This window comes from Salmo salar, chromosome 22, assembly GCF_965601325.2.
Source record: "Salmo salar chromosome 22, fSalSal1, whole genome shotgun sequence".
NCBI lineage: Eukaryota > Metazoa > Chordata > Actinopteri > Salmoniformes > Salmonidae > Salmo > Salmo salar.
In genome coordinates this window covers 42,660,583-42,687,896 of record NC_138312.1, presented here as the reverse complement: position 1 = coordinate 42,687,896, position 27,314 = coordinate 42,660,583, and the positions used below count along the sequence as shown (strand labels likewise).

General features: G+C 43.1%; 1 protein-coding gene across 6 annotated transcripts in view; it reads right to left on the bottom strand.

Moving 5' to 3' along the window:
• LOC106583499 (plasma membrane calcium-transporting ATPase 1) overlaps positions 1-27,314 on the bottom strand; it is a 157,752-nt gene that overhangs the window by 126,906 nt on the left and 3,532 nt on the right. The window contains exon 2 of one of the 6 annotated variants that reach the window (XM_082967623.1): positions 22,080-22,253. The exons of the other annotated variants lie outside the window; for them this stretch is intronic. The gene's annotated coding sequence lies outside the window, so the exon portion shown is untranslated. The remainder of the gene's footprint in view (positions 1-22,079; positions 22,254-27,314) is intronic. 6 annotated transcript variants of the gene reach the window in all.

The window sequence follows — 27,314 nt, the reverse complement described above, 5'->3', positions numbered from 1 at the left end:
ATTCAACTCAGTAGACATTACAAAAAATACATTCCATTGCTTAAGCACATCAGTTAAAATCATTTGAATAAACATTCTACATTACCATGGAAATGATTGAATGACAATACCAGGCAGCCATTGCGAGTGTACCCATGAGTTTACCAGTCAAATTTCCAGGATTAGAGGCTCTAAGCCCATTCTATTCATTTTATTTCTGTGTGTTGCTGCTGCCTTTTTTTTTTGTTATTGCATTTTCTCCCCGGTTCCTAAACGTCTTTGCTCTGTGAAAGAAGTGCTGATGTTTTTCCTCACTACTGGCCATCCCGTCTTCAGTCGACCCACAAATCTTTTTAATAATAATAATATATCAATTATTTTAATTTGACTTATTTTAATTTGATGATGGCCTTCATCCATAACCATTGGTTACACTGTTATACGGTCATTTTGCCAGCCCTAATTGTGACTACATGGACAAATGCCAAAAGACAGTGCCTTTTATTAACAGCTAAATAGAGGATCTCCAGACGATCCTGTTGGCTTTGGCTCAGGATTCTCTTAAAATCTTAAAAAGTGAACCTGATCCCTCTGAAGAGGGGTTGTTGAAACCACTCACAGAGCAACCAACCCTGGCTCTAAAACCAAAATCAAACAATGATAATCGATGTGCGTGTGTGTTCCATCTCTCATGGTTGTGTTGCCACAGATTATTGCCTAGTTAAAATAAAGGTTAACTAAAATGAAAATAAATTGACAACTGCTGTGATTGAATTAAAGTTCTCTCTCTTGGCAGCTCTACGCTGTGTGTGTGTGTGTGTGTGTGTGTGTGTGTGTAAACTGGAAATTGACTGCACTGTCAGAATGACCTGCCGGCCAATCAAGACAAGGTTGACATTCAGAGAAGAGCGGAACGAGCTGGCAAACAGAGGCACTAACACACACACACACGCTTCAACATCAACTTTTTTTATAGTAGCATAGACATAACTGTATGTCTAGGCTTTTACAACACCTATCAATGAATATTAACACATTCATGAATAAACCAAGTCCTGCCTATGGTCTGTTCTCAGCTCCCTCACCTGAAGAGAACTTTGAAAAGGACTCCTTTGAAGTGCATAAGTAAGCATCTGGGCTCTATAATGCCTTCTCAAATCAGTGCCCGTGCAAATGAGAACCAGAGGGCCCTCAGGGAGGGGAGACACAGCTGTGATTTAGCCCAGGTAGGGAGGCCTCAGATGGGGTAGCAGCCAGCTAGGCCTACATCTAGGTTGGACGTAGAACTCTTAAAGGAGGATAGATGAAGAGATACATTCACCTCTTGGAGGCTATACTAAGGTAGCCTTACCTGGTGCAGATAAGCTCCTAATCCCAATGTGGATGTTTCTCAGGTACAGACCTTGCTGTGTCCAGGTAAGACTGGGCCTATATATTGTACATATGCTGTTTAAAGTTAAACCCTTTATGGTGAACCAGTGAATATTGTAACACCACATGTGGTCTAACGGTATAAGACGTTGGTTGCTCCTGTGGGAGACCCAGGTTTGGATCCCGCATGTTACATGTGCAGTTGTCTCTCCTTGAAGCTGTAGGACAAACAGCAGGCAGTACATGCTCCTATGTGTGTGTGTGTGTGTGTGTGTGTGTGTGTGTGTGTGGGGGACCATGCGCAGAGAGGTCTGCCTTAGCACCAGCGGCTCCTTGATCTCCTAATTGTGACATGTCTTGGCCGTTAGTACTAGCAGGCCGCAGCTACGCTAGCAGGCACCGAGCATATGCTAATCTCTTAATTAGAATCGGTCATGAGAGCTTTCAACGGCCTACCACTCTCCCTCTCCTACTCCCATTTACCCCTTCTGTCCTACAACAGCCTCATCTAGTCTCCTATCCTCTCTGCTCCCCTCGTTTCCCTTTGAATCCCCTTTCTATCTGAATTAAGAATGGTGCTGCAATGGACAGCTGCCATTTTACGGGCTCCGGACCAATTTTTTTGCAATTTCTGAGGCTGGTAACTCTAATGAACTTATCCTCTGCAGCAGAGGTAACTCTGGGTTTTCCATTCCTGTGGTGATCCACGTGAGAGCCAGTGTCATCATAGCGCTTGATGGTTTTTGCGACTGCACTTGCTCCGTATTGACTGACCTTCATGTCTTAAAGTAATGATGGACTGTCATTTCTCTTTGCTTATTTGAGCTGTTCTTGCCATAATATGGACTTGGTCTTTTACCAATAAGGGCTATCTTCTGTATACCACCCCCACCTTGTGACAACACAAATGATTGGCTCAAAAGCATGAAGAAAAAAATACATTTCACAAATTAACTTTTAAAGAAGGCACACATGTCAATTGAAATGCATTCCAGGTGACTACCTCATGAAGCTGGTTGAGAGAATGCCAAGAGTGTGCAAAGCTGTCATCAAGGGAAAGGGTGGCAATTTGAAGAATCTCAAATATATTTTGATTTGATTAACACTTTTTTGGTAACTAAATGATTCACTAGCTGTTAAATCATGATTTTGATGGCTTCAATATTATTCTACAATGTAGAAAATAGTAAAAATAAAGAAAATCTGGGGGTTACACTGCCTGCACTCCAGGACATCTATACTCGGTGTCACAGGAAGGCCAAGAAGATCATCAAGGACCTCAGGCACCCGAGCCACAGCCTGTTCACCCCACTACCATCTAGAAGGCAGGGTCAGTACAGGTGCATCAATGCTGGGGCTGAGAGACTGAAAAAAACAGCTCAAGGCAATCAGACTGTCACCACTAGTCGGCCACCGTCCAGTACCCTGCCTTCTACTTTAGTCACTGTCAGTAGCCGGCTACCACCCGGTACTCAACCCTGCACCTCAGAGGCTGCTGCACAATGTACATAGTCATGGAACAATGGTCACTTTAATATTGTTTACATACAGTTTTACCCACTTCATATGTATATATTGTATTCCTGTCAAGGCCTATCCTATTTAACTATTGTTTTACATATATCAAATCAAATTGTATTAGTCACATGCGCCGAATACAACAGGTGTAGACCTTACAGTGAAATGCTTACTTACGAGCTCCTTCCAACAATGCAGTTCATTTTTTTAAAATAAAAATACGGATAAGAAATAAAAAGTAACAATTAATTAAAGAGCAGCAGAAACATAACAATAGCGAGACTATATACAGGGGGGTACCGGTACAGAGTTAATGTGCAGGGGCTCCGGTTGGTTGAGGTAGTATGTACATGTAGGTAGAGTTATTAAAGTGACTATGCATAGACAATAACAACAGAGAGCAGCAGCGGTGTAAAAGGGGGGGGCCAATGCAAATAGTCTGGGTAGCCATTTGCTTAGCTGTTCAGGAGTCGTATGGCTTGGGGGCTGTTTATAAGCCTCTTGGACCTAGACTTTGTCACTCCGGGACCACTTGCCGTGCGGTAGCAGAGAGAACAGTCTATGACTAGGGTGGCTGGGGTCTTTGACAATTTCTAGGGCCTTCCTCTGACCCCGCCTGGCATAGAGCTTCGGGATGGCAGGAAGCTTGGCCCCGGTGATGTACTGGGCCGTTCGCACTCTGTAGTGCCTCGCGGTCGGAGGCCGCAGTGATGTAACCAGTCAGGATGCACTCGATAGTGCAGCTATAGAACTTTTTGAGGATTTGAGGACCCATGCCAAATCTTTTCAGTCTCCTGAGGGGAAATAGGTTTTGTCGTGCCCTCTTCACGACTGTCTTGGTGTGCTTGGACCATGTTAGTTTGTTGTTGACGTGGACACCAAGGAACTTGAGCTCTCAACCTGCTCCACTGCAGCCCAGTCAATGAGAATGGGGGCGTGCTCGATCCTCTTTTTCCTGTAGTCCACGATCATCTCCTTTGTCTTGATCACGTTGAGGGAGATGTTGTTGTCCTGGCACCATACAGCCAGGTCTCTGACCTCCTCCCTATATAGGCTGTCTTGTCGTTGATCAGGCCTACCACTGTTGTGTCATAGGCAAACTTAATGATGGTGTTGGAGTCGTGCCTGGCCGTGCAGTCATGAGTGAACAGGGAGTACAGGAGGGGACTGAGCACGCAGCCCTGCGGGGCCCCTGTGTTGAGGATCAGTGTGGCGGATGTGTTGTTAACTACCCTTACCACCTGGGGGCGGCCCGTCATAAGGTCCAGGATCCAGTTGCAGAGGGAAGTGTTTAGTTCCAGGGTCCTTAGCTTATTGATGAGCTTTATGGGCACTATGGTGTTGAACGCTGAGCTGTAGTCAATGAATAGCATTCTCACATAGGTGTTCCTTTTGTCCAGGTGGGAAAGAGCAGTGTGGAGTGCAATAGAGATTGCATCATCTGTAAATCTGTTGGGGCGGTAAATTGTGGTGGTTCTAGGGTTTCTGGGATGATGGTGTTGATGTGAGCCATGACCAGCCTTTCAAAGCACTTCATGGCTACAGACGTGAGTGCTACGGGTCGGTAGTCATTTAGGCAGGTTACCTTAGTGTTCTTGGGCACAGGCACTATGGTGGTCTGCTTAAACCATGTTGGTATTACAGACTTGGTCAGAGACAGGTTGAAAATGTCAGTGAAGACACTTGCCAGTTGGTCAGCGCATGCTCGGAATACACGTCCTGGTAAGCCGTCTGGCCTTGCGGCCTTGAGAATGTTGACTTATTTAAAGGTCTTACTCACATCGGCTGCGGAGAGTGCGATCACAGTTGTCCGAAACAGCTGATACGCTCATGCATGTTTCAGTGTTACTTGCCTCGAAGCGAGCATAGAAGTTATTTAGCTAATCTGGTAGGCTTGTGTCACTGGGCAGCTCTCGGCTGTGTGTCCCTTTGTAGTCTGTAATAGTTTGCAAGTCCTGCCATATCCGATGAGCGTTTGGAGCCGGTGTAGTACGATTCGATATTAGTCCTGTATTGATGCTTTGCATGTTTGATAGTTCGTCGGAGTGCATAGCAGGATTTCTTATAAGCGTCTGTGTTAGAGTCCCACTCCTTGAATGTGGCAGCTCTACCCTTTAGCTCAATGCGAATGTTCCTGTAATCCATGGCTTCTGGTGGGGGTATGTACGTACAGTCACAGTGGGGACAATGTCATTGATGCACTTATTGATGAAGCCAGTGACTGAAGTGGTGTACTCCTCAATGCCATCGGAAGAATCCAGGAACATATTGCTAGTCCTGTAGCTTAGCATCTGCGTCATCTGACCACTTCCATATTGTGAGTCACTGGTACTTCCTGCTTTAGTTTGTGCTTGTAAGCATGAATCAGGAGGATAGAATTAGTCAGATTTGCCAAATAGAGGGTGAGGGAGAGCTTTGTACGCGTCTCTGTGTGTGGAGTAAAGGTGGTCTAGAACTTTTTTCCCCTCTGGTTGCACATGTAACATGCTGTTAGAAATTAAAGTCCCCGGCCACTAGAAGCACCGCCTCTGGATGAGCATTTTCTTTTTTGTTTACAGCACGTTGAGTGCGGTCTTAGTGCCAGCATTGGATTGTGGTGATAAATAGACAGCTACGAAAAATATAGATGAACACACTATTTACCAAGAGAGTTGTCTACAGCTTATCATGAGATCCTCTACCTCAGGCAAGCAAAACCTTATGACTTCATTAATATTAGATTTCATGCACCAGCTGTTATTGACAAATAGACCGCCACCCCTTGTCTTACCGGAGGCAGCTGTTCCATCTTGCCGATGCACGGAAAACCCAGCCAGCTGTATATTATGTTTTAGTTTTTAATGTCCCATTGGTAGGATATTCTTCAAATCGGAGCTCATCCAGTTTATTATCCAATGATTGCACGTTGGCTAATAGGACTGATGGAAGAGGCGGGTTATCCACTCGCCGTCGGATTCTTTCAAGGCACCCCGACCTATGATCCCTATATCTCCATCTCTTCTTCATGCCAATGACAGGGATTTGGGCCTTGTCCGGTGTCAAGTAAATCCTTTGCATCTGACTCGTTGAAGAAAAAATCTTCATCCAGTACGAGGTGAGTAATCGCTGTTCTGATATCCAGAAGTACAAGGCGGTGGCAAAAACATTATGTAAGTTACAAATAACATGAAAAAACACACACGATAGCACAATTGGTTAGGAGCCCGTAAAACGACAGCCATCTCCTCTGGCGCCATTTTTATCAAAGTTGTAGTAGTTTAAAAGGGTAATACAAAAAAAAGAATTGGTGGACATTGTTATATACTTATCTCTATCATTATCACAACAATGCAAGAAATTTATTGCAACATGAATTTTTTGTCCATATCGCCCAGCTCTACTCCCACATATCCCAGCCTGTCTAGAATCCAACACAAATCTGGGTTAGTTGTGACAACGCCTTTTCAACTCATCCACAACATCCCTGCTTTTCCATTAACACACTACTTCTACCCTGGCTCTCCAGGACTGGAACGTTTAAGGGGAGATATTTTGACAGTAAATATGTGATGCACAGGATGCAATCGCTACCAGATGCACTATTTCATTTCTGAGTAAAGTACCGTGCAGTGGAATAATTTTTGGGGTAACAGGTTCACATTCTGTCAATATGAAGCCCAGTGTGTTTCACAATGGGAGGAAAATGCTGTTAAAGATGTCTACTGTTGAGATGGTAACACAACAGCTCTTATACTGTATGCTGGCAGACACACTACAGAACCACTCATCATGGAACACACTGTCACTGAGCATGCTACCATTGTGTGTATGTGGGCATGTGAATGAGCGAGTGTGTGAATGAGTGAATGAATGGGTTTACCCCTGCTGACACCAGGCTCACAGGGGATTAATACAAGTGTCTCTTCACAGAGATGTCATAAACACAAGCTCCTTGCCCCAATCAGCTGACCTGCTTTTGTGTTAACTTTAGGTATAATCAGAATCATTGTTTTCTTCTTTGGGTTACTACGGTTAAAGCTATATACAGACAACTCCTGATATATTTAATGACTTGGAACTGTAATGAATACAAGTACTATACTGGAAAATGTACAAAATAATGTATTGGATAGGAAAATTGTGAACTGCACTCCATTGGAAGAGAGTGACAGGACTGAACAGTAGAGAACAGAATAATACTGTAGAAGGGTATTTGGTCTACTCGGTTGGATGCCATGTTGTCACTGCCTCTGATCATGACATTGTTTCATTCTTAATGACTATCTGGGTTCCACTTCTAATTTAATTAGAATAGATTATACGTTCGGCTTGGCTACACACCCTACGTTGTGTTGCATTCTGGGGCAGAAACCCTAAGTCAGCCAATGACCCTGAGCCTGCCATCGAACCAATCACATTGCATTTTCTGTTTTGAAAGCTTTATTGACACAGCAGGGGGGATCCAATGTTGGCCAACATTATAGACTAACTAGTTAATGTCATAAATAATACTTGACATACAGTACATGTGCAGTAGAGGTCGACCGATTAATCGGAATGGCCGATTAATTAGGGCCGATTTCAAGTTTTCAAAACAATCAGTAATCGGTATTTAAAAAAAAAAATGTTTTACACCTTTATTTAACTAGGCAAGTCAGATTAAGAACACATTCTTATTTTCAATGACGGCCTAGGAACGGGGGTTAACTGCCTTGTTCAGGGGGGGGGGGGGGGGGATTCGGGGATTCGTTTTTGCAACCTTCCGGTTACTAGTCCAACGCTCTAACCACCTGCCTTACATTGCACTCCACGAGGAGCCTGCATGGCAGGCTGACGACCTGTTACGCGAGGGCAGTAACAAGGCAAAGTAAGTTGCTAGCTAGCATTAAACTTATCTTATAAAAAACTATCAATCTTAACATAATCACTAGTTAACTACACATGGTTGATGATATTACTTGTTTATCTAACGTGTCCTGCATTGCATATAATCGATGCGGTGCCTGTTAATTTCTCATTGAATCATACCCTACTTCGACAAACGGGTGATGATTTAACAAGCGCATTTGCGAAAAAAAGCACTGTTGTTGCACCAATGTACCTAACCATAAACATCTATGCCTTTCTTTAAAATCAATACACAAGTATATATTTTTAAACCTGCATATTTAGGTAATATTGCCTGCTAACATGAATTTGTGTCACTTCTCTAGCGTTCCGTGCAAGCAGTCAGGGTATATACAGCAGTTTGGGCCACCTGGCTCATTGCGAACTGTGTGAAGTCCATTTATTCCTAACAAAGGTCGTAATTAATTTGCCAGAATTGTACATAATTATGACATAACATTGAAGGTTGTGCAATGTAACAGGAATATTTAGACTTAGGGATGCCACCCGTTAGATAAAATACGGAACGGTTCCGTATTTCACTGAAATAATAAACGCTTCGTTTTCGAAATGATAGTTTCCGGATTCGACCATATTAATGACCAAAGGCCCGTATTGCTGTGTGTTATGTTATAATTAAGTCTATGATTTGATATTTGATAGAGCAGTCTGAGCGATGGTAGGCAACAGCAGGCTCGTAAGCATTCATTCAAACAGCACCTTCGTGCCTTTGCCAGCAGCTCTTCGCAATTCTTCAAGCATTGTGCTGTTTATGACTTCAAACCTATCAACCCCCGAGATTAGGCTGGTGTAACCGATGTGAAATGGCTAGCTAGTTAGCCGGGTGCGTGCTAATAGCGATTTAAACGTCACTCGCTCTGAGACTTGGGAGTGGTTGTTCCCCTTGCTCTACATGGGTAACGCTGCTTCGAGGGTGGCTGTTGTCGATGTGTTCCTGGTTCGAGCGAGGAGAGGGACGGAAGCTATACTGTTACACTGGCAATACTAAAGTGCCTATAAGAACATCCAACAGTCAAAGGTATATGAAATACAAATCGTATAGAGAGAAATAGTCCTATAATTCCTATAATAACTACCACCTAAAACTTCTTACCTGGAAATATTGAAGACTCATGTTAAAAGGAACCACCAGCTTTCATATGTTCTCATGTTCTGAGAAAGGAACTTAAACGTTAGCTTTTTTACATGGCACATATTGCACTTTTACTTTCTTCTCCAACACTTTGTTTTTGCATTATTTAAACCAAATTGAACATGTTTCATTATTTATTTGAGGCTAAATTGATAGTATTTATGTATTATATTAAGTTAAAATAAGTGTTCATTCAGTATTGTTGTAATTGTCATTATTACAAATAAATACATTTTTTTTTTATTAAGTCGTCCGATTAATCGGTATCGCCTCTTTTTGGTCCTCCAATAATCGGTATCGGCGTTGAAAAATCATAATCGGTCGACCTCTAATGTGCAGCAAGGTCACATTGGGTAACAGCAGTTATTTACTAAAGCATTAAGTGTTTTGATTAAAATGCCTTTAAAATCTAAACATGACTCATTCAAGAGAGTGGAAACCCACACACATTGTGTAATAAAGCACACACACAGAACATAGCTAGTTCTCTAGGAAAATGAGTTTGTCTGTTTTGCAAGGTTGCTCCTCTACTGGAGTCACAAGATGGTCCCAGATGAGTAGTCACAACCAGTTTGGGGGTTCAGTGTGTTTAGCATACAAATTGCATTCCTGCCTCACTGGCATTTCTTGTTTTAAATGTGATCATGCTAATGCTAATGGAATTTGTGCTAACAAGGTTTGGTTGAGACAGAGTGATACAAACACAAAGAGAGCCATTGATACTTGTGGGTTGGGGCGGGGTGTCTCACAGTCCTGTCTCACAGTTCTCCCAAACTACGGCTGCATACACATTCTCTCTTCTAGAATCCTCTACTTGTCTCCCCAGAACCAGCTGGGTCTTACTCAGCAGATAGACGTGATGTGTAGAGCTGATATGATCCTTTCTCACAAAATAGAGGTGTGCACTCACATTGCTCTCACGTGCTTTTCTGTCTCTGCACCCCCTCCCGCTCTCCCTCCCTCCGAGGCCTCATGTTTATGGGATTAGCACATAGATCTGAGCAGACCCTGTGTTCCTGAACTCTTCTGTCAGAAGTGAAGAGACAATTCTGCGGTAGAAATAAAGAGCAGAACAAAAGTAAGCCTAGAGCAGGTTCTGTGGTAACACCGGTTGGGTTATGCTGTATAAGTGTTGAATAAGTCATGTTCTGTTCTGTTAGTGGAAGAGTAAGGTAAGGTTTCCATAAATAGTGCCTTCAGAAAGTACTCATAACCCTTGACTTCTTCTACAATTTGCTGTGTTAAAACCTGAATTCAAAATGGATTAAATATACTATCTCTCCCATCTACACACAATAACCCATAATGACAAAGTGAAAACATGTTTCTAGGATTTTTTGCAAATATATTGAAAATGAAACTCAGAATTATCTCATTTACATATGTTCACACACCTGAGTCAATACTTTGTATAAGCACCTTTGGCAGCGAATAAAGCTGTGAGTCATTCTGGGTAAGTCTCTAAGAGATTTCCACAACTGGATTGTGCAACATTTGCCCATTATTCTTTTCTAAATTCTTCAAGCTCTGTCGAATTGGTTGTTGATCATTGCTAAACAACCATTTTCAGGTCTTGCCAAAGCTTTTCAATTAAATTCATGCCAAAACTGTAACTCGGTCAGTCTGGAACATTCACTGTCTTCTTGTTAAGCAACTCCAGTGTAGATTTGGCCTCGTCTTTGAGGTTATTGTCCTACTGAAAGGTGAATTTATCTCCCAGTGTCTTTTGGAAAGGCAGGCCATGTTTCCCTCTAGGATTTTGCCTATGCTTAGCTCCATTCTGTTTCTTTTTTACCCTGAAAAACTCCCCGGTTCCTAATGATTTTAAGCATACCCATAACATGATGCAGCCACCACTATGCTTGAAAATATGGAGTGTGTGTCACGGATACCTCCGGAACTGTCATTATGCACACCTGGTCCCTATTCCCATTAATTAGTAATTGTATAAGTGTGCTCTTTGTTCACCATTGACCAACGGACATTGGAACAATAAATCGACAGGTGGTGTAAGTACATGGGTTGCTACTTCAAAGGTTGCGTAATACTGCGGCACATCTTGCATGCTGCCGCAGCATTCTGTGGCACGACATTTTATTGTCAGCCATTTTTTCTGCTACTGCAAGTTATTGCTAGTTTGACCACCAGAGGGCATCTTTGAAAAGCATTTGATAGTATTCCATATTGGCATTACCAGAGAATTTAAAACCTTTATTGTAATAACATTGTATATGGGATTGATTAAGAAATGTGGCTTAATTCATTTGATTAATATTATGGTGTTTCTATTCAGAGAAAAACGAAACCCTCAGGGTTTCTGTTAGGATGGAATGGAAAATATGGCGATGTACAACGTGATGGTCGGGAGTCGGCTACAGGATTGGAGGATTCTAAATTGTTTGCCTTCATTAGACAACTTTGTTATAATATTTCTGTAAATCAATGATATTTGACATTTTTGACCAGTTGTAATTGTAAGTAGACATAATACAAAAAATCCTACTTCTATTAGGCTGTTAAGCCTCATAGCCTACCTCAGCCAGTTAAGTTATTTTATATAGGTCTAGGTTCTGAAGAAATAGACTCCAATTAAGCCCTCTTGCTGTTTGTAAAAAATAAAATGAAGATTATTGTTGTTGTTCCACATGTTAAAGATTCCAAATGATAGTGTTTTTAGCCACAAATCGGCCCCAACCCCAATTAATACATTTGGGCACAGTCGATAGCGTGCTTTTCCAAATACGAAACCCATTTTTCCAAGTATTCCTGACCTCTCTCCTCTTGTGTTCTTAAAGCAAAGGTCATATGCTCCATGTGGTGTATTTCTTTTACAATGTCTATCCATTGTGTCACTGTGGGAGGGTCTTTTTGTAGCCATTTCCTAGTGATAGCCTTTTTACTGGCTGCCAGTAGGACCTTCAAGAGGTACTTTTCTCTGTTGTGTAAGTAATCAGGTATTTCACTCAAGTACAAAGAAATTAATGTTTGTTCTGTCAAATCTCATTATTTTGCCAATGTTAGATCTTATTTCTCCCCAGTAAGTTTAGATTGCGGGGCAGGTCCAAAAGATATGAGAGTGCTCCACCCTCGATAGACTGCATTCTCTCCAACAAGGGTGTAGGGAGCCAGTCTGTTTTGATTTAAGTTTAGGTGGTATGAAGAAACGTATAACATTCTTCCAACAGAATTCTCTCCATGACCTTGAGTTGGTGGAGCTTTGTTGAGTCTCTAATATGGTCAACCATGTTTCATCAGTTATTTCGATGTTAAGTTCCTCCTCCCATTTCTTTTTAATATAGTTTGTAGAATGTTTCTTTGAGGATTGAATAACCAAGTAGAAATTTGAAATACTTTTTTTGTTACTCCCCAAGTTGTATGCGTTAGTGAATACTTGGATTAATTTTGGAGGTGCTCGAGGGTCAGTCACTTTATCTCCCTTAAGAAATAGTACCAAACTTGTAGGTATCTGTAAAAATCTGGCTTATCCAAGCCATGTTTTTTTACTAAGGTCCTGGAAGTTATCTAGGTCCCCTTTCCTTATAATTGTACTGAATGATGTGATGCCTTTCTGCGTCCATTGTTTAAATCTGCTGTCCTGAGTTGCAGGGATGAAGCTGGGGTCGTATGCGGGCCAACTCAGCAGTTTGATCTCTCTGTCTAAATGATTTCGCTTAACTACCCTAAACCATGTCTTCAGAGAGAAATTAATCCACTGATTTTGTCTACTGTATATTTCTATTACCATGTCCTTATTTCCCAAAACTGACTGTATCGGTATCTCTGTCAAAGTAGTCTCAATGTCTTTTCATTTGGATTCGTATTCTGAATTGCACCAACACACCAGAGGTCTCAATTGGGCAGACACAAAATAATCTTTTAGGTTTGGTAAGGCCATACACCCACAGTTTTTTGGTAATTGTAATGTTGTAAATCTAATTCTTGGTCTCTTACTGTTCCAGATAAACCTTGATATCCGTTTATCCCATTCCTTAAACTGTTTAGGTGGGATTTTTATGGGCAGTGATTGGAACAAATACAATAACCTCGGCAGGATGTTCATTTTGATTGTTTCAATTATACTACTAAGACCTAAGGGAAGTGAATTCCACCTGTCTAGGTCATCATATATTTTCTTGTTGATGTGATCGTAATTCATGCAATAAAGTTGGGGTGTATCTTTTGGTAGATATACTCCAAGATATTTAATGGATGAAGAGGACCAGTGGCAGTTATACCTACTCATCAGCTCTTCCTGTGGGGTATAATTATATACTAGGGCTTGCAATATCCAATTGATCTTTTTAGCAACAAGACTAATTTTCCTATTTTGATTTGTGCTGTCCAATTTTGAGTTTAAAATCGTGTTAAAATCCCCTCCACAGATAAGAGTGCCAGAGGTTTCTGTGGCAATTAAATCAAACACCTTCCTGTAGAAGACCATGGGGGTGCATATACATTAAATAATGTAACTTCCTTGTTACCCAGTTTACATTTAACAAGTATAAATCTACCCTCCTTGTCTTTTATTTCTGACAAACTCAAAATTAACTGAATTTGGGATCAAGATTGCAACTCCACTTCTACCCATTTTGTAAGAAGAAAAAAAAAGTATTCCTATATCCCATTTTCTTGAGTTTCTCGTGTTCAGGTGTGGATAAGTGAGTTTCCTGCCAGAATAGTATGTCAACTTTTCCCTGTTTCATCTTTGCTATTACCTTACTTCTCTTGATGGCACTCCCCAGTCCGTTTACATTGAGACTTATGACCAAATTCCCGATGATGCATCGATATAAAACAAAAAAGTGCACCATATCTGCCTGCTTATCATGAGCCTAAAAATGAACGAAAAATCAAGAACAATAATAAAGTAAACCAAAGTGGGAAAATACTTTGGTATTTGGACTCCCATGTCAGAGGACTGTCTCTTGCCTCTGGGGTTTGAGGGGATGAGCCTGTCCGCAGGAAAATGCGTGACGTAGTCACAAACAAGACCTGTTGGAACCGAAAATAATAAGGGCACCTATTTCGTCGCTTATACACATCGGTTAATTACAAGTGAAAACTATATCGGTCAGGCGTGCATATCATGAATCCTTCCCTCTTTCTCCATGACTCTGCTTGTCGACAACGATCCATGGGAGAGCCTGCTCGAGTCTTTCTGCCGGTGATTTCGCCTTTCTCCTTGCGGTATACTCCACTGGGATGCCTCTCGACTTCAGGTCCTCAGCCTCCTCGTCTGCATGCTCGTATGTAACTGGGCCATTTTCCAGAAATACCCGCATTTTTGCTGGGAATGGTGTTTGGACGCGAATACCCTTCTGTTTAAGTGCTTTCTTAATGGGGGTATTCTTTCCTCCTTTTCAGTATCTCTCCCGCGTAGTCATGATCAAAGAACACTCGTTGGCCTTGGAAGTCAACAGGCTTTTTCCAGGTTGCATGTAAGACTTCTCTTTGACTGAGAATTTTTGGAACTGTACTACTATGGATCTTGGTGGGGCGCCGCTGGGGGGTTGAGGCCAGAGCTCAGTGTACTCTCTCGATTTCCAGGTCAGTGTCATCGTCAAGTATGTCTTTGAATAGACCCTCCACGAATTTGGGCATAGTCTTTTCTGTGCCCTCTACTACGTTATACAGTCTAATGTTTCGACATGAGAAACCTTCAAGTTCTGTCACTTTTGCCTGTGGTGCGTGTTGGCTTTTCAGTGACTGTTCAAGTGTTTCCTTGACTGTGGAGTTCCATGTGTCCGTTTCCCCAATGCGCTGTTCTGCGTCCCCATTCCTGTAGATATGCTGTGAAGTTCTTCATTGTTTTCTTCAAGTTTCTGGTTGATGTCCTTCTTGAACTGATTTAGTTATTTTCTTACATCTTCTCGAAGTTCCTATCGTAAGCCTGTGAGCGCCTCGCTCAATTCCTCCATTATCACCTCACGAAATTAGGGTTCTTTTGCTGCTGCTATCTTATTTGCGCTAGCATTAGCCATCTTGGGTTCGTCGACGATTATATCTTCTGCTGTCTTGTTACGGGCTGTTGTTGTAGATCCGCGACCTTTTCCCATTTTCCCCTTTTCCATTTTGCGTAATGCTCAGAGTAAATACTTTAGGGGGGGGAGAATACCTAACCAATGTGCAGTACAAAAAACTAGGCAGCCATTTCCTTAGTTGTGTCACCGGAAGCCCATTTGTAAAAAATTTTTTAACATAATTCCACATTATGGTGTATTGTGTGTAGGCTAGTCTCAAAATTTTAAATTTAATAAATGTAAAATTTTGGCTGTAACAACAAAATTGGACAAAGTCAAGGGGTGTGAATACTTTGTAAAGGCACTGTACGTCTGTTTCAGGTTTTACATCACATCTGCACATGTAGTTTCATTATAATAATTGTATTTCCTTCTTTTATCTTTATATTTGTCAGTGGCCCAATAAACTGAATGAAGTTCAGTGTGTGTGTGTGTGTGTGTGTGTGTGTGTGTGTGTGTGTGTGTGTGTGTGTGTGTGTGTGTGTGTGTGTGTGAGAGAGAGAGTGTTTCCGTTAGCCGGTAAAAATGTATGAAAAGCTGATAAATAAAATTTGCCCCAAACAAATGTCCGGGAGAATTCAAAAATCCCCTTTACAAAAGTATGCTTTTTAGGCTATGCATTGACAAAAACACCAGTCGATGTAAATACAGTGCATTCGGAAAGTATTCAGACCACTTCGCTTTTTCCACATTTTGTTACATTACAGCTGTATTCTAAAATGTTCCTCATCAATCTATACACAATACCCCATAATGACAAAGTGGAAAAAGGTTTTTAGACATTTTTGTAAAAAATAAATAAAACGGAAATATCACATTTACATAAGTATTCAGACCCTTTACTCAGTACTTTGTTGAAGCACCTTTGGCAGTGATTACAGCCGAGTCTTTTTGGGTATGACGCTACAAGCTTGGCACACCTGTATTTGGGTATTTCTCCCATTCTTCTCCGCAGATCCTCTCAAGCTCTGTCAGGTTAGTTGGGGAGTGTCACTCCACATTTATTTTTCAGGTCTCTCCAGAAATGTTTGATCAAGTTAAAGTCCGGGCTCTGGCTGGGCCACTCAAGGACATTCAGAGACTTGTCCCGAAGCCACTCCTGCATTGTCTTGGCTGTGTGCTTAGGGTCGTTGTACTGTTGGAAGATGAACCCTCGCCCTAGTCTGAATAGATTTTCGTCAAGAATCTCTGTACATCTTCCCCTCAAATCTTGACTAGTCTCCCAGTCCCTGCCGCTGAAAAACATCACAGCATGATGCTTCACTGTAGGGATGGTGCCAGGTTTCCTCCAGACGTGACGCTTGGCATTCAGTCAAAAAGAGTTCAACCTTGGTTTCATCAGACTAGAGAATCTTGTTTCTCATGGTCTGAGAGTCCATTAGGTGCCTTTTGGCAAACTCCAAGCGGGCTGTCATGTACAGTGGGGGAAAAAAGTATTTGATCCCCTGCTGATTTTGTACGTTTGCCCACTTACAAAGAAATGATCAGTCTATAATTGTAATGGTAGGTTTATTTGAACAGTGAGAGACAGAATAACAACAAAAAAATCCAGAAAAACGCATGTCAAAAAGGTTATAAAATGATTTGCATTTTGATGAGGGAAATAAGTATTTGACCCCTCTGCAAAACATGACTTAGTACTTGGTGGCAAAACCCTTGTTGGCAATCACAGAGGTCAGACGTTTCTTGTAGTTGGCCACCAGGTTTGCACACATCTCAGGAGGGATTTTGTCCCACTGCTCTTTGCAGATCTTCTCCAAGTCATTAAGGTTTCGAGGCTGACGTTTGGCAACTCGAACCTTCATCTCCCTCCACAGATTTTCTATGGGTTAAGGTCTGGAGACTGGCTAGGCCACTCCAGGACCTTAATGTGCTTCTTCTTGAGCCACTCCTTTGTTGCCTTGGCCGTGTGTTTTGGGTCATTGTCATGCTGGAATACCCATCCACGACCCATTTTCAATGCCTTGGCTGAGGGAAGGATGTTCTCACCCAAGATTTGACAGTACATGGCTCCGTCAAATGATGCGGTGAAGTTGTCCTGTCCCCTTAGCAGAAAAACACCCCCAAAGCATAATGTTTCCACCTCCATGTTTGACGGTGGAGATGGTGTTCTTGGGGTCATAGGCAGCATTCCTCCTCCTCCAAACACGGCGAGTTGAGTTGATGTCAAAGAGCTCCATTTTGGTCCCATCTGACCACAACACTTTCACCAGTTTGCCAATGAACATCTGAATGATTCAGAGGACAACTTCAGACGGGCATGTATATGTATTCTTGAGCAGGGGGACCTTGCGGGCGCTGCAGGATTTCAGTCCTTCACGGCGTAGTGTGTTACCAATTGTTTTCTTGGTGGCTATGGTCCCAGCTGCCTTGAGATCATTGACAAGATCCTCCCGTGTAGTTCTGGGCTGATTCCTCACCGTTGTCATGATCATTGCAACCCCACGAGGTGAGAACTTGCATGGAGCCCCAGGCCGAGGGATATTTACAGTTTTTTTGTGTTTCTTCCATTTGCGAATAATCGCACCAACTGTTGTCATACTTATTTCCCTCATTAAAATGCAAATCATTTTATAACATTTTTGACATGCGTTTCTCTCGATATTTTTGTTGTTATTCTGTCTCTCACTGTTCAAATAAACCTACCATTAAAATTATAGACTGATCCTTTCTTTATCAGTGGGCAAACGTACAAAATCAGCAGGGGATCAAATACTTTTTTCCCCCCACTGTACCTTTTACTGAGGAGTGGCTTCCATCTGGTTGTCCTTCTGGAAGGTTCTCCCATCTCCACAGAGAAACTCAGGTTCTTGGTCACCTCCCTGACCAAGCCCTTCTCTCCCTATTGTTCAGTTTGGCCGGGCGGCCAGCTCTAGGAAGAGTCTTGCTGGTTCCAAACTTGTTCCATTTAAGAATGATGGAAGCCACTGTGTTCTTGGTGACCTTCAATGCTGCAGAATTTGTTTGGTACCCATCCCCAGGTCTGTGCCTCAACACAATCCTGTCTCGGAGCTCTACGGACAATTCCTTCAACCTCATGGCTTGTTTTTTGCTCTGACATGCACTGTCAACTGTGGGACCTTATATAGACAGGTGCGTGCCTTTCCAATCAATTGAATTTACAACAAGTGGACTCCAATCAAGTTGTAAAAACATCTCAAGGATGATCGATGAAAACAAGACGCCCCTGAGCTCAATTTTGAGTCTCATTGCAAAGAGTTTGAATAATTATGTAAATAAGGTATCTGTTTTTCTTTTGAAAACATTTGCAAAAATTTCTAAAAACCTGTTTTCACTTTATCATTATGGGGTATTGTGTGTAGATTGATGAGGAAAAACTATTATTTAATCAATTTTAGAATAAGGTTGTAACGTAACAAAATTTGGAAAAAGTGAAGGGGGCTTAATACTTTCCAAATGCACTGTATATTTCACCGGTCATGCGTATCGGTCTATAGGTAAATTTACAGATTTTTGTGAAATTAAACTGCGTTTGTATTTTCATTTGTCCTTATGATTTTTATTTAGCCTATCACACTCACAAACCATACAGACAGAGAACCTAGTTTGAGTGGAAATTCTGTCTAGCTTCTGTTGCTGCTAGAGTGAAACATGCTTTTATAAGCAACAATAATTTTATTTCTCAACTGGTATTTCAAGCGCGTTTCCCATTTGCCAGTCAAGCGCTTAGGCAACGGCAGGCAGGCTTCAACACTTCACACACCACTTTGCAATGTGAGCTGGAGGCAGTATGCATTTTCTAAACATATACTTAATTGTGTGAAACCTTAATGTCTTGCTTCAAAGTAACCAAGACAAAATCCATTCTGTTTCTATAAAATGTGGAGGACACACATAACTCCCCAACTCCACCATCCCAGAGAGAGAAAGAAGGAGGAATGAGGGAAGAAGGGAGAGAGAGACAGTGAGTACAGGGAAAGACAAGGAAGGGGGGGGTGGGAAGGACAGGGTAGTAACTAACTAACTACAGAACCACACACACCACACACACACACACACACACACACACACAAAACTACACACAAAAGCTGGCTATAAAAGCACTGACTTGCCTAGTTAAATAAAGATTAAATAAAAAATGTTTTTTAAACAAACACACAGATAGAAGAGGGAGGGAGAGAGAGAGACCTCAGCCCAGTGAGGTTAAAATATCAGGAAGTAAACCTGAGGGGAAAACATTCAAAAAGCTCGCTCCAGCTCTCACTTCACCTCCCGCTCGCTGCCTCTCCGCCTGCGGCTCGCTCTCCCCCCCCTTGCACCGCCTCCCGCTCGCACGTCCCCCCCCCTTCGCTCCCCCCCCCCCCGCTCGCACGCTCCCCCCCCTTGCTCCGCCTCCCGCTCGCACGCTCCCCCCCCTCGCTCCGCCTCCCGCTCGCACGTCCCACCCCCCTTTGCTCCCCCCCGCTCGCACACTCCCCCCCCTCGCTCCGCCTCCCGCTCGCACGCTCCCCCCCCCTTCGCCTCCCGCTCGCTCCCCCCCCCCCCACTCCGCCTCCCGCTCGCTCGCTTCCCCCCCCCCCCGCCTCCCGCTCGCACGCTCCCCCCCCTTCGCACACTCCCCCCCCGCTCCGCCTCCCGCTCGCTCGCTCCCCCCCGCTCGCTCGCTCCCCCCCTTCGCACGCTCCCCCCCCGCTCCGCCTCCCGCTCGCTCGCTCCCCCCCCGCTCGCTCGCTCCCCCCCCCCCTCTCCGCCTGCCGCTCGCTCGCACACTCCCCCTCTCCGCCTGCCGCTCGCTCGCACACTCCCCCTCTCCGCCTGCCGCTCGCTCGCACACTCCCCCTCTCCGCCTGCCGCTCGCTCGCACACTCCCCCTCTCCGCCTGCCGCTCGCTCGCACACTCCCCCTCACCGCCTGCCGCTCGCTCGCACACTCCCCCTCTCCGCCTGCCGCTCGCTCGCACACTCCCCGTCTCCGCCTGCACGCTCCCCCCCCTTGCACCGCCTCCCGCTCGCACGCTCCCCCCCCTTGCACCGCCTCCCGCTCACACGTCCCCCCCCCTCGCACGCTCCCCCCCTCGCTCCGCCTCCCGCTCGCACGCTCCCCCCCCTCGCTCCGCCTCCCGCTCGCACGTCCCACCCCCTCGCGCCGCCTCCCGCTCGCACGTCCCACCCCCCTTCGCTCCGCCTCCCGCTCGCACGTCCCACCCCCCTTCGCTCCCCCCCGCTCGTACGCTCCCCCCTCGCACCGCCTCCCGCTCGTCCCCCCCCCCCGCTCCGCCTCCCGCTCGCCCGCTCCGCCTCCCGCTCGCTGAGGGTGCAGAGTATTTTATAAGTTTGCTAGCAAGAGCTTCAGGCCAGACCAAGTTGATAATTGATTAAATGTTTCGAGTTCTTTGCAGACAGGCCATGCATAGCCAATGTGATTTATAGGATATTTATTTTTTTAAATCAGGTTATTTTCTACCTGCAGGCTGCAATGTTTTTATTTGTTAGCTTTATGTAGGCTATTTTTACATAGTTGGCAATGGCAATATAAGCTCCTTTTAGAATATTAATTAACCACATGATAACGATTTGGAGATACAAAGACTCATTATAAATTAAATGAAACTTTCACAAAAATGTGCATATGAAAATCATAACTGGCACGCAGATCTGTAGAAATGGTAAGATAAATTGGCACTCCAAATGGAAAAGGTTGCCGACCACTGGTGTAGCCAATTACGGTGACTTCAGGAGCTTAACCGCAGAATATGTGAAGGCCAGCAGAAGCAGCAGGAGGAGGGTCAGGAACAGGTTCTTCTGGTTAGGCTATCTTGATCTCTGGCTCCATCTTGAGCCATATGCGTGTTTTAATTATTTAAATCACAGTGTGCTTAAAGCATCAGACAAGCTCAGTAGCCTACATATAGTTGATTTGATTAAAACACATAGGATGTGTCTCTATGTGACCGGCCAGCTCAAAATCGGTCTAATGTAGCAAAATTTGAAATTGTGTTTTTTACATTGGATAAAAGTAGACTCAGAGATACAAAATGATATACACTACAGTTGAGGAACAATGGAACAACAACGGGAAAGTAATTCTGCTTTGAAAGTTGATAAACTTGTAAACTCACTTTTTTTGTTGAAAATGGCCTTTGAAGGTTTTGGTACTACTACTGGAGAGCCCTTCTTTGTCTACACCCATTCAGCATTGTTCACACCCTCTTAAGCTTTAGCCCCACCCATCTCTTTAAGGGTTGATCCGAGCGTTCTGTACTAACAGCAGCAGTCAAGCACCCAAGCTAACTTGCTAGCTACTTCCAGACACAAATAAGAGAACAGCTCATTGAACATTACTCGCCCTAGCAGAGCTCGTTAGGCTGTTATGTTATCCAGACCATTGGTGACTGCAACAGTGCTGTCAGATTGAATTTACGAAAGGACAGACACTGGCCATATTCAACGGGTGTTAAGCGTTCGTAAATTCAGCAGTTATTATGCGCTCTGGCACACTCAGATGAGAGTCTATTGTTAAGACATGTAGCTAGCTAGCTAGGTAAACAATTAACCGTAATCCCAACTCATGACATTACTATCCTGCATGAATCTGCAGGTAGCTAACCAAACAGGTTCAATGTTAGCTAGCTAACATTAGGCTATAACCAAGATCATACACAACATTTGCTAGCGAGCCAGCCAGGTAACGTTAGTTAGCTAGCTAACAAAACACTTCAACTTGAAATTAAAATACTTAGTCAAAATTATAAATGTGTAATATCTGAAAATGTAGCTAGCTAGACTATTTTACCCATGGTCTGAAATTGGAGTAAATAGCCAGATTGAATTTACCAGCTAGTATGTCTATCAACAGTTGTTGCAGTGACATTCTATTGAAATGGATACTTAAATAGTGGAGTCTTTTGTTAAGACGTAGCTAGCTAGCTAAACAATGAACCATAATCCCAACTCATGACGTTACTACCCTGCATGAATCTGCATGTAGCTAACCAACCAGGTTCAATATTAGCTAGCTAACATTACGCTATAATTAGCCAAGCAAATGGCTCTATGATAAGAATAATAAAGATCATACACATAACGTTAGTTAATGAGCCAGCCAGCTAACATTAGCTAGCTAACAGTACACATTAACTTCAAATGAAACCATTTTCTGTCAAAATTAGAAACGTGTAATATCTGAAAATGTAGTTAGCGAGACTATCTTACCCGTATACATCATGAATGGACACGTCTCCTGTCGGATGCCATGGTTGCCCTTAGTTTGAAGATGCAATCTAGAGACATGTGTTTTCTCCATCTCCTTAGCCATCATACTTGAATTCCATTGATTTCAAAAAACAGGTCTTCCAGAAAGTGGAGAGCAACACCTATGCAGTTTTACTAAGAAATACATAAAAAAAAGACGCATTAGACAGGATTACCTAGACAAATTGACCAACTCAAATAGACAGAAGCGTGCTATAAGGCAGACCAGTCCAAACTCATCTCTCGGCACGTACTGCCCACTTATTACCTCAGCCAATCATGGATAGTGGGAAGGTTCCTCCCTTTTTCTGTGGCTAAACCAACTGTGCTTGTAATTTAACAATGTTATTCATATTTACAGATGGCATAGATGTTTGTTTTTAACCTCTCTTGGGTAGGGGGCAGTATTTTCACGGCCGGAAGAAAAACGTACCCAAATGAAACGGCCTACTACTCGGGCGCAGGAACTAGAATATGCATATTATTAGTCAATTTGGATAGAAAGCACTCTGAAGTTTCTAAAACTGTTTGAATGATGTCTGTGAGTATAACAGAACTCATATGGCAGGCAAAAACCTGAGAAAAATCCAACCAGGAAGTGGGAAATCTGGTTCTTGTAGTCTTTTCAAGTCATTGCCTATCTAACACACAGTGAGTTAGGGTTAATTTTGCACTTCCTAAGGCTTCCACTAGATGTCAACAGTCTTTAGAAAGTTGTTTGAGGTGTCTATGGTGAACAGAAAGCCAACAAAGGAAGTTGGAAGTTGTTGACTCAGGAAAGCACATGAGTTCTTTGGCGTGCGTTCACGTGAGGGGTAGCTGTGTTCCAAAACATTTTTCAAGACATTGGAATCGTCCGGTTGGAATATTATTGAAGTTCTAAGTAAAAACGGCCCTAAAGATTGATGCTACACTACGTTTGACATGTTTGAATGAACGTAAATATAACTTTTTTTGACTTTTCGTCGTGACATTTTGGCCGCGCTTCCTACACTTGGAGTAGCTTACTGAACGCGCTAACAACAAGGAGGTACATAAATTATGGACTTTATCGAACAAGACAACATTTATTGTGGGCCTGGGATTCCTGGAATTGCCTTCTAATGAAGATCAAAGGTAATTAATATTTCTGATGCTATTTATGATTTTAGATGACTCCAAAATGGCGGGTATCTGTATTGCTTGATGTCTTTTTCTGAGCGCAGTACTCAGATTATTGCAAAGTGTGCTTTCCCCGTGAAGCTTTTTTGAAATCTGTCACAGCGGTTGCATAAAGGAGATGTTCATCTATAATTCTTTGAATAACAGTTTAATATTTTATCAACGTTTATGATGAGTATTTTTGTAAATTGTAGTGTTGATTCACCGGCAGTATTGGAGGCAAAATATTTTCTGAACATCACGCGCCAATGTAAAATGCTGTTTTTGGATATAAATATCAACTTGATCGAACAAAAAATGCATGTATTGTGTAACATGATGTCCTAGGAGTGTCTTCTGATGAAGATCAAAGGTTAGTGCATAATTTTAGCTGGTTTTCTGGTTTTTGTGACGCCTGTCCTTGCTAGGAAAATGACTGTGTGGGTTTTCTTGTGTTAGATTATGTTAGGACAGTTCCAACTTTATGCTTTCGCCGTAAAGCCTTTTTGAAATCGGACAATGTGGTTACATTAAGGAGACGTGAATCTTTAAAATGGTGTAAAATAGTCGTATGTTTGAGAACTTTGAATTATGACATTTTGTGGTTTTGAATTTGGCGCTCTGATTTTTCACTGACTGTTGAATAGTGTGAACCGTGGGTTAGCGTCCCACCTCCCCAAGAGAGGTTAAGGCACATGAAAAACGCATTTTGATTAAAAAATAAAAGTTTACGTTCAAACGGCTCTCATGTGAAGTAGTGACCCACAATATACGCCTAGCTTCCTGAAACGGGTCACATATAGGGAAAAATACACATTTCAAAATGTCGACCAAGAACAGACGACTCCTGGTCGACAAATATTTGCGTCAAGCCCTACACAATACAGTACACACCAACTACCACATCAACAGCATCCTCCCGGACACCCTAGACCCATTCCAATTCGCATATCGCCCAAACAGATGACGCAATCTCAATCACACTCCACACCGCCCTTTCTCACCTTGAGAAAATGAACACCTGTGAGAATGCTGTTCATCGACTATAGCTCAGCGTTCAACACCACAGTGCACACGAAGCTAATCACTAAGCTAAGGACTCTGGGACTAAACACCTCCCTCTGCAACTGGATCCTGGACTTCCTGACGGGTCACCCCAGGTGGTAAGAGTAGGCAACAACACATCTGCCATGCTGATCCTTAACACTGGGGCCCCTCAGGGGTGTGAACTTAGTCCCCTCCTGTACTCACTGTTCACCCACGACTGTGTGGCCAAACACGACTCCAACACCATCATAAAGTTTGCTGATGACACAACAGTGATCTGATCACCGACAACGATGAGACAGCCTATAGGGAGGTGGTCAGAGAACTGGCAGTGAAGTGCCAGGACAACAACCTCTCCCTCAATGTGAGCAAGACAAAGGAGCTGATTGTGGACTACAGGAAAAGGCGGGCCGAACAGGCCCCCATTAACATCGACAGGGCTGTAGTGGGGTGGGTCGAGAGTTTCAAGTTCCTTGGTGTCCACATTAGCAACGAACTATCACGGTCAAAACATACCAAGACAGTCGTGAAGATGGCACGACAACACCTTTTCCCCCTCAGGAGACTGAAAAGATTTGGCATGGGCCCCCAGAACCTCAAAAGGTCCTACAGCTGCACCATCGAGAGCATCCTGACCGATTGCATCACCGCCTGGTATGGCAACTGCTTGGCATCTGACCATAAGGCGCTACAGAGGATAGTGCAAACGGCCCAGTACATCACTGGGACCAAGCTTCCTGCCATCCAGGACCTATATAATAGGCATGTCAGAGGAAAGCCCATAAAATTGTCAGAGACTCCAGTCACCCAAGTTATAGACCGTTTTCTCTGCTACCGTACGACAAGCGGTACCGAAGCGCCAAGTCTAGGACCAAAAGGCTCATCAACAGCCTCTACCCCCAAGCCATTAGACTGCTTAACAATTCATAAAAATCGCCACCGGACAATTTACATTGACCCCCCCTCTGGTACACTACTGCTATTCGCTGCTTGCTTGTTACCTATGCATAGTCACTTCACCCCCACCTACATGTACAGATTACTTCAACTAGACTGTACCCCTGCACAATGACTCGGTAACGGCGCCCCCTATATATAGCCTCGTTATCGTGTTACTTTTTATTATTACGTTTTATTTTAGCCTACTTGGTAAATATTTTCTTCTTCTTGAACTGCACTGTTGGTTAAGGCTTGTAAGTAAGCATTTCACGGTAAAGTCTACACTTGTACTCGGCGCATATGTCAAATAAAGTTTGATTTGATTAAAGTACACACCAAATACCACAACACACACCACCTAACTCAGAGTGCTCAGTATGACAGGGTTGTGTGTGTACACACACACACACACACACACACACACACACAGTTGAAATTTGGAAGTTTACATACACCTTAACCAAATACATTTAAACTCAGTTTTTCACAATTCCTGACATTTAATCTTAGTAAAAATGCCCTGTCTTAGGTCAGTCCGATCACCACTTTAAGAATGTGAAATGTCAGAATAATAGAGGAGAGAATGATTTATTTCAGCATTTATTTCTTTCATCACATTCCCAGTGGGTCAGAAGTTTACATAGACTCAATTAGCATTTGGAAGCATTGCCTTTAAATTGTTTAACTTGGGTCAAACGTTTCAGGTAGCCTTCCACAAGCTTCCCACAATAAGTTGGATGAATTTTGGCCCATTCCTCCTGACAGAGCTGGTGTAACTGAGTCAGGTTTGTAGGCCTCCCTGCTCGCACACGCATTTTCAGTTCTGCAGACAAATGTTCTATGGGATTGAGGTCAGGGCTTTGTGATGGACACTCCAATACCTTGACTTTGTTGTCCTTAAGCCATTTTGCCACAATTTTGGAAGTATGCTTGGGGTCATTGTCCATTTGGAAGACCCATTTGTGACCAAGCTTTAACTTCCTGACGGAGTCTCTCTGGATAAGAGCGTCTGCTAAATGACGTAAATGTAAATGGATGTCTTGAGATGTTGCTTCTATATATCCACATAATTGTCCTTCCTTATGATGCCATGTATTTTGTGAAGTGCACCAGTCCCTCCTGCAGCAAAGCACCCCCACAACATGATGCTGCCACCCCCGTGCTTCATGGTTGGGATGGTGTTCTCTGGCTTGCAAGCCTCCCCCTTTTTCCTCCAAACATAACGATGGTCATTATGGCCAAACAGTTCTATTTTTGTTTCATCAGACCAGAGGACATTTCTCCAAAAAGTACAATCTTTGTCACCATGTGCAGTTGCAAACCGTAGTCTGGCATTTTTATGGCGGTTTTGGAGCAGTGGCTTCTTCCTTGCTGAGCGGCCATTCGGGTTATGTCGATATAGGACTCGTTTTACTGTGGATATAGATACTTTTGTACCCGTTTCCTCCAGCATCTTCACAAGGTTCTTTGCTGTTGCTCTGGGATTGATTTGCACTTTTCGCACCAAAGTACGTTCATCTCTAGGAGACAGAACGCATCTTCTTCCTGAGCGGCTGCGTGGTCCCATGGTGTTTATACTTTCGTACTATTGTTTGTACAGATGAACGTGGTACCTTCAGGCGTTTGGAAATTGCTCCCAAGGATGAACCAGACTTGTTGAGGTCTACAATTGCTTTTCTGAGGTCTTGGCTGATTTCTTTTGATTTTCCCATGATGTCAAGCAAAGAGGCACTGAGTTTGAAGGTAGGCCTTGAAATACATTCCAATTGACTCAATTGATGTCAATTAGCCTATCAGAAGCTTCTAAAGCCATGACATCATTTTCTGGAATTTTCCAAGCTGTTTAAAGGCACAGTCAACTTAGTGTATGTAAACTTCTGACCTACTGGAACTGTGATACAGTGAATTATAAGTGAAATAATCTGTCTGTAAACAATTGTTGGAAAAAATACTTGTGTCATGCACATAGTAGATGTTCTAACCGACTTGCCAAAACTATAGTTTGTTAACAAGACATTTGTGGAGTGGTTGAAAAACGAGTTTTAATGACTCCAACCTAAATGTATGTAA